This window comes from Entelurus aequoreus, linkage group LG11 (assembly GCF_033978785.1).
Source record: "Entelurus aequoreus isolate RoL-2023_Sb linkage group LG11, RoL_Eaeq_v1.1, whole genome shotgun sequence".
Taxonomy (NCBI): domain Eukaryota; kingdom Metazoa; phylum Chordata; class Actinopteri; order Syngnathiformes; family Syngnathidae; genus Entelurus; species Entelurus aequoreus.
The window spans coordinates 67867191-67882244 of NC_084741.1; the positions used below are offsets into that span (position 1 = coordinate 67867191).

The window sequence follows — 15054 nt, forward strand, 5'->3', positions numbered from 1 at the left end:
GTGTGCAGTTGTGCACTGAGCTCCAAAAGCCGTAGATGTTATTGTAGCGTCCCGGAAGAGTTAGTGCTGCAAAGGGGTTCTGGGTATTTGTTCTGTTGTGTTTATGTTGTGTTACGGTGCAGATGTTCTCCCGAAATGTGTTTGTCATTCTTGTTTGGTGTGGGTTCACAGTGTGGCGTATATTTGTAACAGTGTTAAAGTTGTTTATACGGCCATACAAGTCACACCCTGTGACTTGTATGGCTGTTGACCAAGTATGTCTTGCGTTATTTTTAAACCAGTTTAAAAAAATCCTACAACGTGTCAGCATTTCTTGACATCTTCGAGTAAAGACCATTGTTAAACCCGTCCAATGCTATATTATTATGTGATGGGCCGGTACGCTGTTTATATGGAGGAAAAGCGGACGCCTGGACAGCATGCAGCTGTTAAGGGGTGAAGATTTCAGGTGAGAGAGGACACTAAAGGCAGTGTCTTTAAGGCACGCCCCCAATATTGTTGTCCGGGTGGAAATCGGGAGAAATTCGGGAGAATGGTTGCCCCGGGAGATTTTCAGGAGGGGCACTGAAATTCGGGAGTCTCTCGGGAAAATTGGGTCAAGCCCGTTTTATTTTAACGAGCATGACGTCACGTCGAGTCTCTGCTGGTTTTACGAGCAGAGGAGCATGTTCGGCAGCGCACAATCACTGAGTACTTACAAGCAGACAGAGTATGTAGACAGAAAAGGGAGAATGGACGCAATTTGGCTTAAAAAACTAATGATAAAGGTGAAGTTATAACACTGAAACGCCCTCAGGAAGAGGTGCTTTAAGACATGGCTAGCTAGCTAGCTAGTAGCGAACATCCATCCGCAGTCTGCAGCGGTTTAGCTACTTCTAAATCACTAATCCTCGCCTCCATGGCGACAAATAAAGTAGGTTTCTTACAAGTATCATCCCTGCAGGACGAGAAATAGCTAAACATGCTTCACTACACACCGTAGGATGATACAACAGCTTACTCCTAACAGCAAGCTAGCACCCCTGAATGTAAACAAACGCCATGGGTGGATCTTCACCTGACATCCACTGTAATGATACCAAGTACAGGAGCGTATCTAGTCGATACTACTATGATTACAAAATATTTTTTCATTTTTTTTTTTAAATTTATATTATGTGATGAGGTTGCGACTTGTCCAGGGTGTACCCCGCCTACCGCCCGAATGCAGCTGAGAGGCTGATATTACAGACCGTAGATCAGGGGTCACCAACGTGGTGCCCGCGGGCACCAGGTAGCCCGTAAGGACCAGATGAGTAGCCCGCTGGCCTGTTGTAAAAATAGCTCAAATAGCAGCACTTACCAGTGAGCTGCCTCTATTTTTTTAATTTTATTTATTTACCAGCAAGCTGGTCTCGCTTTGCTCGACATTTTTAATTCTAAGAGAGACAAAACTCAAATAGAATTTGAAAATCCAAGAAAATATTTTAAAGACCTGGTCTTCTTTTGTTTAAATAAATTCATTACTTGTTTTTACTTTGCTTCTTAAAGCTTTCAGAAACACAATTTTAGAGAAAAAATACAACCTTAAAAATGATTTTAGGATTTTTAAACACATATACCTTTTTACCTTTTAAATTCCTTCCTCTTCTTTCCTGACAATTTAAATCAATGTTCAAGTAAAAAAATTTTTTTTATTGTAAAGAATAATAAATACATTTTAATTTAATTTTTCATTTTAGCTTCTGTTTTTTCGACAAAGAATATTTGTGAAATATTTCTTCAAACTTATTATGATTAAAATTCAAAAAAATTATTCTGGCAAATCCAGAAAATCTGTAGAATCAAATTTAAATCTTATTTCAAAGTCTTTTGAATTTCTTTTAAAATTTTTGTTCTGGAAAATCTAGAAGAAATAATGATTTGTCTTTGTTAGAAATATAGCTTGGTCCAATTTGTTATATATTCTAACAAAGTGCAGATTGGATTTTAACCTATTTAAAACATGTCATCAAAATTCTAAAATTAATCTTAATCAGGAAAAATTACTAATGTTCCATAATTATTTTTTTTTTTTTTTCAAAAAGATTCGAATTAGCTAGTTTTTCTCTTCTTTTTTTCGGTTGAATTTTGAATTTTAAAGTGTCGAAATTGAAGATAAACTATGTTTCAAAATGTAATTGTCATTTTTTTCGTGTTTTCTCCTATTTAAAACCGTTCAATTAAGTGTAAATATCATTAATTATTAATAACAACATAGAGTTAAAGGTAAATTGAGCAAATTGGCTATTTCTGGCAATTTATTTAAGTGTGTTTCAAACTGGTAGCCCTTCGCATTAATCAGTACCCAAGAAGTAGCTCTTGGTTTCAAAAAGGTTGGTGACCCCTGATTTAGATGATGAAATCCCTAAATTCCTTGTTCTTAAACTGTTGGACAATATGCTCACGCTTTTGTTGACAAAGTGGTGACCCTCGCCCCGTCCTTGTTTGTGAATGACTGAGCATTTCATGGAAGCTGCTTTTACACCCAATCATGGCACCCACCTGTTCCCAATTAGCCTGTTCACCTGTGGGATGTTCCAAATAAGTGTTTGATGAGCATTCCTCAACTTTCTCAGTCTTTTTTGCCACTTGTGCCAGCTTTTTTGAAACCTGTTGCAGTCCTCAAATTCCAAATGAGCTAATATTTGCAAAAAAAATAACAAACTTTACCAGTTCAAACGTTAAGTCAATCCAATTGAATATAGGTTGAAAAGGATTTGCAACTCATTGTATTCTGTTTTTATTTACCATTTACACAACGTGCCAAACACTAAATTGGCCCTAGTGTGTGAATGTTGTCTGTCTATCTGTGTTGGCCCTGCGATGATGTGGCGACTTGTCCTGGGTGTACCCCACCTTCCGCCCGATTGTAGCTGAGATACAATCGGGTCCAAAGGGAATAAGCGGTAGAAAATGGATGGATGGATGGACAACGTGCCAACTTCACTGGTTTTGGGTTTTGTACAATACTTCCTCATTCCTAAAGTGATTAAATTAAAATGTTCATCAAAACGTCTACTCGACATGTACATTACCGTTCAAAAGTTTGGGGTCACCCAAACAATTTTGTGGAATAGCCTTCATTTCTAAGAACAAGAATAGACTGTCGAGTTTCAGATGAAAGTTCTCTTTTTCTGGCCATTTTGAGCGTTTAATTGACCCCACAAATGTGATGCTCCAGAAACTCAATCTGCTCAAAGGAAGGTCAGTTTTGTAGCTTCTGTAACGAGCTAAACTGTTTTCAGATGTGTGAACATGATTGCACAAGGGTTTTCTAATCATCAATTAGCCTTCTGAGCCAATGAGCAAACACATTGTACCATTAGAACACTGGAGTGATAGTTGCTGGAAATGGGCCTCTATACACCTATGTAGATATTGCACCAAAAACCAGACATTTGCAGCTAGAATAGTCATTTACCACATTAGCAATGTATAGAGTGTATTTCTTTAAAGTTAAGACTAGTTTAAAGTTATCTTCATTGAAAAGTACAGTGCTTTTCCTTCAAAAATAAGGACATTTCAATGTGACCCCAAACTTTTGAACGGTAGTGTACATACCAGTTTAATTTACATTGCATGAGTCCCGCGTGCAATTAAAACCGGAATGAGGCCCTTCTGTTAAGTTAAATGTGTCGTCTGTATTTGACCCATACCCTTGTTCACCCCCTGGGAGGTGAGGGGAGCAGTGAGCGGCAGCGGTGGCGGCGCTCGGGAATAATTTTTTGGGTGATTTAACCCCCCAATTCCAACCCTTGATGCTGAGTGCCAAGCAGGGAGGTAATGGCTCCCATTTTTATAGTCTTTGGTATGACCCAACCTACCGATCTCAGGGCGGACACTCTAACCACTAGGCCACTGAGCAGGTCAAGTTGCACAACTACAGTGAATTAAATGACATGCCATGTTTTTGCCGTGAAAATTGTGGGGTAATGGAATCGTAGAGACTTATTTATGAATTGTTTTTTTTTTAATCAAGCCGAGGCCGCAAATGTCTCCTGTGCCGCACTTTTTACACTGCTGATCTACACCTACTGTTTAGTGTACAGCAGTAGGAGTTGAAGCCATCTGTATGATGCAGCGAGTACTATATCACTCGTGTATTATTAACGTGTGTTCTAATTTTAGCCCAGTTACATTATCTGTAGGCTGACTCTGTGCATTAACAGATAAATCAATCAATATATATATGATGATGTGGGGGGTTCAACTCTACTCTGTCTCTATGTGTATTGACTAGAAACTAGTCTTCCACTACTATGCTAACTAAGCAAGTATTAGTTTGTCATAAAAATATAAAAAGAAGGCCGTAAAAGTCCATGTGGTATTGTACAGTGGCGGGCCGTGCGTTTCTCACCTAGGCCTTCAGTGATGTCCTACTTCACTGCAAAAAGTCAGTGTTCAAAAACAAGGGGTAAAAAATACAAAAATGAGGGTATTTTACTTGAACGAAACAAAATTATCTGCCAATAGAACAAGAAAATTCGGCTTGTCAAGACTTTCCAAAACAAGTCAAATTAGCTAACCTCAATGAACCCAAAAATACCTTACAATTAGGGATGTCCGATAATGGCTTTTTGCCGATATCCGATATTCCGATATTGTCCAACTCTTTAATTACCGATACCGATATCAACCGATATATGCAGTCGTGGAATTAACACATTATTATGCCTAATTTGGACAACCAGGTATGGTGAAGATAAGGTACTTTTTTTTTTTTTAAATTGTAAAATAAAATGAATAAATTAAAAACATTTTCTTGAATAAAAAAGAAAGTACAACAATATAAAAACAGTTACACAGAAACTAGTAATGAATGAAAATGAGTAAAATGAAGTGTTAAAGGTTAGTACTATTAGTGGACCAGCAGCACGCACAATCATGTGTGCTTACGGACTGTATCCCTTGCAGACTGTATTGATATATATTGATATATAATGTAGGAACCAGAATATTAATAACAGAAAGAAACAACTAGAGATGTCCGATAATATCGGCCTGCCGATATTATCGGCCGATATATGCGTTAAAATGTAATATCGGAAATTATCGGTATCGTTTTTTTTATTATCGGTATCGTTTTTTTGTTTTTGTTTTTTTTAAATTAAATTATTAAATTAAATCCACATAAAAAACACAAGATACACTTACAATTAGTGCACCAACCAAAAAAACCTTCCTTCCCCATTCACACTCATTCACACATTGTTTCTTTCTGTTATCAATATTCTGGTTCCTACATTATATATCAATATATATCAATACAGTCTGCAAGGGATACAGTCCGTAAGCACACATGATTGTGCGTGCTGCTGGTCTACTAATAGTACTAACCTTTAACAGTTAATTTTACTCATTTTCATTCATTACTAGTTTCTATGTAACTGTTTTTATATTGTTGTACTTTCTTTTTTATTCAAGAAAATGTTTTTAATTTATTTATCTTCTTTTACTAATTTTTTAAAAAAGTACCTTATCTTCACCATACCTGGTTGTCCAAATTAGGCATAATAATGTGTTAATTCCACGACTGTATATATCGGTTGATATCGGTATCGGTTGATATCGGTATCGGTAATTAAAGAGTTGGACAATATCGGAATATCGGATATCGGCAAAAAGCCATTATCGGACATCCCTAGAAACAACCCTTTTGTGTGAATGAGTGTAAATGGGGGAGGGAGGTTTTTTGGGTTGGTGCACTAATTGTAAGTGTATCTTGTGTTTTTTATGTTGATTTAATTTAAAAAAAAAAAAAAAAACGATACCGATAATAAAAAAAACGATACCGATAATTTCCGATATTACATTTTAACGCATATATCGGCCGATAATATCGGCAGGCCGATATTATCGGACATCTCTACTTACAATAAGTATATTCTCACTAATAACAAGTGCAATTTTCTTGGTAGAAAAAAAAAAGAGACCTTTTTGTTCAATATGTTGAAAAATATTCTTAAATTAAGTAAATGCTAGTGCCATTATCTTGACATAATGATATGCGCTCGGCATCATGATTTTTTTTTTCATGCTTAAAGTAAGAAATTATTACTTTAAAAAAGTACCGGTAGTTCTATACTTGTGAGTGTTAATGACACAGCTTTGCATCAGTTGATATTCTAGTTTCAAGCATGTTTCACTCAATATACACTACCATTCAAAAGTTTGGGGTCACATTGAAATGTCCTTATTTTTGAAGGAAAAGCACTGTACTTTTCAATGAAGATAACTTTCAACTAGTCTTAACTTTAAAGAAATACACTCTATACATTGCTAATGTGGTAAATGACTATTCTAGCTGCAAATGTCTGGTTTTTGGTGCAATATCTACATAGGTGTATAGAGGCCCATTTCCAGCAACTATCACTCCAGTGTTCTAATGGTACAATGTGTTTGCTCATTGGCTCAGAAGGCTAATTGATGATTAGAAAACCCTTGTGCAATCATGTTCACACATCTGAAAACAGTTTAGCTCGTTACAGAAGCCACAAAACTGACCTTCCTTTGAGCAGATTGAGTTTCTGGAGCATCACATTTGTGGGGTCAATTAAACGCTCAAAATGGCCAGAAAAAGAGAACTTTCATCTGAAACTCGACAGTCTATTCTTGTTCTTAGAAATGAAGGCTATTCCACAAAATTGTTTGGGTGACCCCAAACTTTTGAACGGTAGTGTAGGTCATCAAATCTCAGCAACAAGCTGTAATATCTTACTGAGATCATTTAGGACCAAAACCCTTAAAACAAGTAAAACACTCTAACATAAAATCTGCTTAGTGAGAATAATTATCTAATCCAGGGGTGTCCAAAGTGCGGCCCGGGGGCCATTTGCGGCCCGCAGCTAATTGTTTACCGGCCCGCCACACATTCTGGAAATACTATTGTAAAAATAAAAAAGAACATTAAAAAAAGTGGAATTAGGTGAAATCTAACGAGAAAAAGTTGAGTTGAGTTTGAGTTTATTTGGAACATGCAAGCATACAACATGATACATCACAATTTCCAGTTTCTCTTTTCAACATGTTCGAAAAGGAGTAGGAAGAAGCAGAGCTTATTTAATCCTACCCCTTTTCTTTTACATAACAGTTGCAATACTTTTTGTTCACTTCCTGTTCACAATTTATTCACAATAAACTCCATAAGTAATCACAATAAAAATAAATAAATGAATAATAGTAAGAATTTAATAATAATAATTGGTGAAGTGAGTCATATTTCATATGATGAGATAAGTAAGATTACTTTAAGAATGATTGAATGAATGGATGAAATAAATTGAGAATGTTTGTCATGGTTCTTCTTTGTACTTTGTAAACACTTTAAGTTTGAAGAGTTTCTTGAAGTGGATCATATTAGTACATTGTTTGATTGCTTTGCTTAATCCATTCCATAATTTAATTCCACATACAGATATACTGAAGGTCTTAAGTGTTGTACGTGCAAACAAATGTTTTAAATTACGTTTTTCTCTAAGATTATATTTCTCCTCTTTTGTTGAGAAGAATTGTTGTATATTCTTGGGTAGCAGGTTATAGTTTGCTTGTGCATAATTTTAGCTGTTTGCAAATTCACTACGTCGTGGAATTTCAGTATTTTTGATTCAATAAATAAAGGGTTTGTATGTTCTCTATATCCAACATTATGTATTATTCTAACTGATCTTTTTTGTAACAACGTTAATGAATGAAGTGTACTTTTGTAGTTATTTCCCCATATTTCTACACAGTAGCTCAGATATGGTAACACTAGTGAGCAGTAGAGAATATGAAGGTATTTTTGGTCTAGAACATGTTTTGCTTTATTCATTATTGACGTGTTTCTTGAAACTTTATGTTGTATATTTTTTACGTGAGATTTCCAGTTCAATTTATCATCAATCATTATACCTAGATATTTGGTTTCATTTACTCTTTCAATTTATATTCCGTCTATTTGTATTTGTGTTTGACTTTCTGTTATACTGTTACCAAATAGCATTATTTTAGTTTTACTGAGATTCAACGATTGTCTGTTTTTTGTCAAACCATCTTTTTAATTTGTTCATTTCTTCTGTTATTATTTGTATTATCTCCTTTGTGTTCTCTCCTGAACAAAACGCTGTTGGATCATCCGCAAAAGTTGCAATGTTGACACAAAAGCTGCCATGCAGGCTGTTTTTTTTTTCCGTTTGTCTTTCTTTATTTATTTTTTTTGCCATTGCTCAAAAAAAAAAAAACAATGACAAAAAATCCATGCGAATTATTTTCAGGGCTCCAATTACTTCAAATATTTCACTTTAAAATGTTTTATGTGGTAAATATTGCATATATTGAGTAGTAGCCATATAAAAACATCAAAGTTTTCTTTGACAAAAGCGCATGAAACAAACAAAATAATAGTTCCAGCATAAAATGGACAGATATATCTGAAGTTGATCTCGTAACTTAAGTGTTGAAAGTAAAAGAAAAACCTAATAAAAATGTATCACTTTATGAGTGGGGCACCTTTTGGTTCCCAAATATATTTAGTGATTTTTTATTTATCTTTTCACTGTGATTACTCAAAAATATGAAAGAATTCAAATCAATGGTGTCCTGCATTATTGATCTTTTAGGGCTTTACTATAAAAAAAACTAAGTTGTTTTTGACCGAAAAGCCATAAAACATTTTTTTTAATTTGTATTACTTGATATCAACTTGAAGTTGATATAGAGATTTACTGTAAGCGTTAAATAATAAAAAAAAAATAATAATCTGACTTATTTTTAACATTTTACTGACTGAGACCCTTTATGGTCCCCGGGCCCCTTAAGGTAAAATAAATAAAAAAATCCATATATTTTGTTATGGTTTGAAAATGAAAAATATCAAAATGGCCCCTACATGTTTTAATTTTTCCGTGTGCGGCCCTCAGTGGAAAAAGTTTGGACACCACTGATCTAATTAGACAGAAAATAAGCAAATATCACCCTTATTTGAGATATTTAATCTTACTTAGATTTCAGTTTTTGCAGTGTTAGTCCGACTTCACCAGTCAAAATATCGTAATTTATGTCGCCACATGGACACGGCTGGAGATACTATACAGAAACCCACTTGCGCACTACTGGGCATTGAATCCCCTCAACAGTGGAAAAAAACGGCTATTCCACAAAATTGTTTGGGTGACCCCAAACTTTTGAACGGTAGTGTAGGTCATCAAATCTCAGCAACAAGCTGTAATATCTTACTGAGATCATTTAGGACCAAAACCCTTAAAACAAGTAAAACACTCTAACATAAAATCTGCTTAGTGAGAATAATTATCTAATCCAGGGGTGTCCAAAGTGCGGCCCGGGGGCCATTTGCGGCCCGCAGCTAATTGTTTACCGGCCCGCCACACATTCTGGAAATACTATTGTAAAAATAAAAAAGAACATTAAAAAAAGTGGAATTAGGTGAAATCTAACGAGAAAAAGTTGAGTTGAGTTGAGTTTGAGTTTATTTGGAACATGCAAGCATACAACATGATACATCACAATTTCCAGTTTCTCTTTTCAACATGTTCGAAAAGGAGTAGGAAGAAGCAGAGCTTATTTAATCCTACCCCTTTTCTTTACATAACAGTTGCAAAACTTTTTGTTCACTTCCTGTTCACAATTTATTCACAATAAACTCCATAAGTAATCACAATAAAAATAAATAAATGAATAATAGTAAGAATTTAATAATAATAATTTGTGGAATAGCCGTTTTTTTCCACTGTTGAGGGGATTCAATGCCCAGTAGTGCGCAAGTGGGTTTCTGTATAGTATCTCCAGCCGTGTCCATGTGGCGACATAAATTACGATATTTTGACAGGTGAAGTCGGACTAACACTGCAAAAACTGAAATCTAAGTAAGATTAAATATCTCAAATAAGGGTGATATTTGCTTATTTTCTGTCTGATTAGATCAGTGGTGTCCAAACTTTTTCCACTGAGGGCCGCACACGGAAAAATTAAAACATGTGGGGGCCATTTTGATATTTTTCATTTTCAAACCATAACAAAATATATGGATTTTTTATTTATTTTACCTTTAGGGGTCCCGGGGACCATAAAGGGTCTCAGTCAGTAAAATGTTAAAAATAAGTCAGATTATTATTTTTTTTAAATTATTTAACGTTTACAGTAAATCTCTATATCAACTTCAAGTTGATATCAAGTAATACAAATTTAAAAAAATGTTAGTCCGACTTCACCTGTCAAAATATCGTAATTTATGTCGCCACATGGACACGGCTGGAGATACTATACAGAAACCCACTTGCGCACTACTGGGCATTAAATCCCCTCAACAGTGGAAAAAAACAGTCTATTTTTCGGCACATTTAACATTCAATAAACCCGCTTCAGCAATTAAAACATATCTTACGTGGTACTGTCAAAATGAAAATAATTGTATAAAACAAATGAAACATGAAAAAATTAAGAAATCAAATATTTGAACTCACAATTTGTGGAACCAATCCGACGCCGTATAAGCCAGTGGTACCGCTCGTAGTCGGTTGATTGGTGTGAAAGTCGCGGGCAAACCATTTCAACGCTGGGATAGCTTCCAGTGTCGGCCGACCTTGTCTCATGAGATGTAGTTTCTCTTGAAATATCCTTGCAAATATACATCTGCCACCTAATCAACATTTTTCTCTCCTTCTTTGTGAGCAGCGGTGAGTTTTCTGTGGCTTTCTATGGCTCGTATGTGTTATGATCCACTGCCCGGATCATATTTCTGTTTACGTTTTCTAGTCACTTGTGTTCTTCTGTTAGTTTTGATCTCTTTCTAGTTCCTGTTTATGCACCTCTGAGCTTGGTTACCATAGTAACTGATTACTTTCACCTGCCGCGGGTGTTCCCGACGCGCACCTGTTTTTCATTACTGTCATCATTATATAAGCCTGCCTTTTCATTCAGTCTGTCTTGCATCGTAGTTTGTTTTTTCACACAACAGTTGACGACTTTTGTTCCGGTTCTGTAACCTTCTAGCTTCCACGCTAAAGGCTCTGTTTAGTGTTAGTGTTTTACTCTAGCTCCCACGCTAGCTCCTTTAGTTTTTGTACTTTAAAGGCCTACTGAAATGATTTTTTTTTATTTAAACGGGGATAGCAGATCTATTCTATGTGTCATACTTGATCATTTCGCGATATTGCCATATTTTTGCTGAAAGGATTTAGTATAGAACAACGACGATAAAGATTGCAACTTTTGGTATCTGATAAAAAAAAAGGCTTGCCCCTACCGGAAGTAGCGTGACGTAGTCAGTTGAACATATACGCAAAGTTCCCTATTGTTTACAATGATGGCCGCATGAAGTGAGAGAGATTCGGACCGAGAAAGCAACAATTTCCCCATTAATTTGAGCGAGGATGAAAGATTTGTGGATGAGTAAAGTGCAAGTGAAGGACTAGTGGGGAGTTGAAGCTATTCAGATAGGGAAGATGCTGTGAGAGCCGGGGGTGACCTGATATTCAGCTGGGAATGACTACAACAGTAAATAAACACAAGACATATATATACTCTATTAGCCACAACACAACCAGGCTTATATTTAATATGCCACAAATTAATCCTGCATAAAAACACCTGCGTGTTTGTTATGCTAGCTCCTCTGCTAGCTCCTAGCTCCATAGAACACGCCAATACAATTCAAACACCTGATCAACACACACAATCGCTCAGCCCAAAAGACCGTTCACCTAACCCAAGGTTCATAAAGCTCATATATTTTTAAAAAGTTACGTACGTGACGCGCACGTACGGTCAAGCTATCAAATGTTTAGCAGCCAAGGCTGCATACTCACGGTACCTGGTATTCAGCTGGGAATGACTAAAACAGTAAATAAACACAAGCCATATATTTACTCTATTAGCCACAACACAACCAGGCTTATATTTAATATGCCACAAATTAATCCTGCATAAAAACACCTGCGTGTTTGTTATGCTAGCTCCTAGCTCCTATGCTAGCTCCTAGCTCCATAGAACACGCCAATACAATTCAAACACCTGATCAACACACACAATCACTCAGCCCAAAAGACCGTTCACCTAACCCAAGGTTCATAAAGCTTATATATTTTAAAAAAGTTACATACATACGCAAAAAAAAGTTGCGCACATACGGTCAAGCGATCAAATGTTTAGAAGCCAAAGCTGCATACTCACAGTAGCACGTCTGCGTCTTTGTCATCCAAATCAAAGTAATCCTGGTAAGAGTCGGTGTTGTCCCAGTTCTCTACAGGCGTCTGTGTATCGAAGTCAAAAGTCCTCCTGGTTAGAGTCTCTGTTATCCGAGTTCTTCCATCTTGACTGCATCTTTCGGGAATGTAAACAAAGAAGCGCCGGCTGTGTACTGTTGTGGCTGACTACGTTCGAAAAATACGTCCATTTCACACCGACAACTTTCTTCTTTGCTTGCTCAGCTTCTTTCTCCATAATGCAATGAACATGATTGAAACAGATTCACGAACACAGATGTCCAGAATACTGTGGAATTATGAAATGAAAACAGAGCTTTTTCGTATTGGCTTCAATGTGGAAGGCATACCCGTGTTCCCCGGGCTACGTCACGCGCATACGTCATCCTCAGAGGCGTTTCGAACCGGAAGTTTAGCGGCAAATTTAAAATGTCACTTTATAAGTTAACCCGGCCGTATTGGCATGTGTTATAATGTTAAGATTTCATCATTGATATATAAACTATCAGACTGCGTGGTCGGTAGTAGTGGCTTTCAGTAGGCCTTTAAGTGCGATGAGCACGTGTTTATTTGTTCCTGTCTGATTTATGCTTTAATAAATCATTTTTGTACCTGCAAGCTGTGTCCGAAGCCCGTCTGCATCCCTGAGAGAAAGAACACAGTATGGCTCCGGTGCCACTTTCTGTTTTCGCAACTTGTGATTGGATACTCACTTGGGACTCCCAAGCGAGTATCCAATCACAGCGTAAGGCCAGCTAGAAGGCCTTACTGCACTGCAAAAACTGAAATCTAAGTAAGATTAAATATCTCAAATAAGGGTGATATTTGCTTATTTTCTGTCTGATTAGATAATTCTTCTCACTAAGCAGATTTCATGTTAGAGTGTTTTACTTGTTTTAAGGGTTTTGGTCCTAAATGATCTCAGTAAGATATTACAGCTTGTTGCTGAGATTTGATGACCTATATTGAGTAAAACATGCTTGAAACTAGAATATCAACTGTTGCAAAGCTGTGTCATCAACACTCACAAGTATAAAACTACTTTTTTTAAGTAATAATTTCTTATTTCAAGCATGTAAAAAAAAATCATGATGCCGAGCGCATATCATTATGTCAAGATAATGGCACTAGCATTTACTTAATTTAAGAATATTTTTCAACATATTGAACAAAAGGTCTCTTTTTTTTAACACTCACAAGTATAAAACTACTTTTTTAAAGTAATAATTTCTTATTTCAAGCATGTAAAAAAAAAAATCATGACTGACACAATTGTGTCTCATAATTGAAACAGATAACAGCCAAATGGACTTTGCTGTTTTATTTTCCATGAAACAATAGAAAATACGTACTCATATAGTAGTACAGTTGGCACAGTACAGTAAACTGACTATTTAAACATTTAACATGTGACATTTCTAACAATTTTGAACAGAAATAATTCATGCACATTGAGATAAATTCTTCAATATTACAATTTAAAAAATTTGGCCGGGGGCCGGGCTGTATATATGCGCGCTAATTGACTGAAAGAGCACGCACTTGGCGCGATGATGTCATGTTATCGATGGAAAAATGCATTTTTAGACCATATGATTTAGCATGAGCGGGTAGGAGACCCCAAGAGTAACAAGCGGTTGCCTTGTTGCCTTTCCATTAAGAACAATAAATTAGTTTTTAGTATAAGTTTGCTGGTTTCAAGAAATGTAATGCCGAGTGCATATCATTATGTCAAGATAATGGCACTAGCATTTACTTCATTTAAGAATATTTTTCAACATATTGAGCAAAAAGGTCAAAGAATTGTTTTTCTACCAAGAAAAGTGCACTTGTTATTAGTGAGAATATACTTATTTTAAGGTATTTTTGGGTTCATTGAGGTTAGCTAATTTTACTTGTTTTGGAAAGTCAAATTTTCTTGATCTATCGGCAGATAATTTTGCTGAGTTCAAATAAAATACCCTTAATTTTTGTTTTTGTTTTTCTTGTTTTTGAACACTGACTTTTTGCAGTGTGAGATCAACTCATGATCTGATTGGCAATTGTCTATCAACTGTATGTGTCCGTTCACTTACAGTGCACAGATATTGTTGATTCTGAAGGCCCCGGGCAGATTTGGTACAACATGGCAACATAAGCTAGCTGAATTCTGATTGGATACAAACTCTAACCTAAAAACAACAGCATTGGAAGGAGCATAATATGACATGAAGAGAATATGAATACTTTTAAATATTTAGGGAAAGTAAATTCAAAATTACTTTTATCTTTAATCATGATCATGATTTCTGGTTTTGTTAGGCCAGCAGAGAAGGCCTTGCTGGTCCTGACGGCCCACCAGTGGTACTGTAGGATTAACGGGGGGTGTGTGCGTGCAAATTGCCTTGGCAGGTAACGAGCGCAGGCCGAGAATAAATCTCTGCTAGCTTCGATGCTGCTAAGCGGCTTTAAAAATAGAAGACCGGGTATGAGACAACCAGGCTGGACATTGAAGGAAAAGGTGAGCGTGGAATTTGCACGTGACCGAAAGTGTCATGGCTGACTGACCCTTTGGACCCAGCCTGCTTGGCGTCCACCTCGCCATCATCACCATGTGTATGACTATGGTGAGCGTATTTGTATGCATGCTACTTGCTTGGTTGGTAAGTACACACACACACTCACTCACTCACTCACTCACTCACTCAAGCCTGCTTTGGCCTGATAAGTGTTTTTGAACGTCTATTTTAAGAGCCACAAAGAATTTTAATGAGTCATTAGTCAAGTAGCAGTTTTATCAGAACCCCTTGCAACACACTCTTAGCATGAGTCTATAATTACTGTATGGGTTCAAAAA

At 36.3% G+C, this 15054-nt stretch overlaps 1 pseudogene; it reads left to right on the plus strand.

Moving 5' to 3' along the window:
• Window positions 1–14806: 14806 nt before the first annotated feature.
• Window positions 14807–15054, plus strand: part of LOC133660405 (sodium/potassium-transporting ATPase subunit alpha-3-like) — a 269256-nt pseudogene continuing 269008 nt past the window's right edge.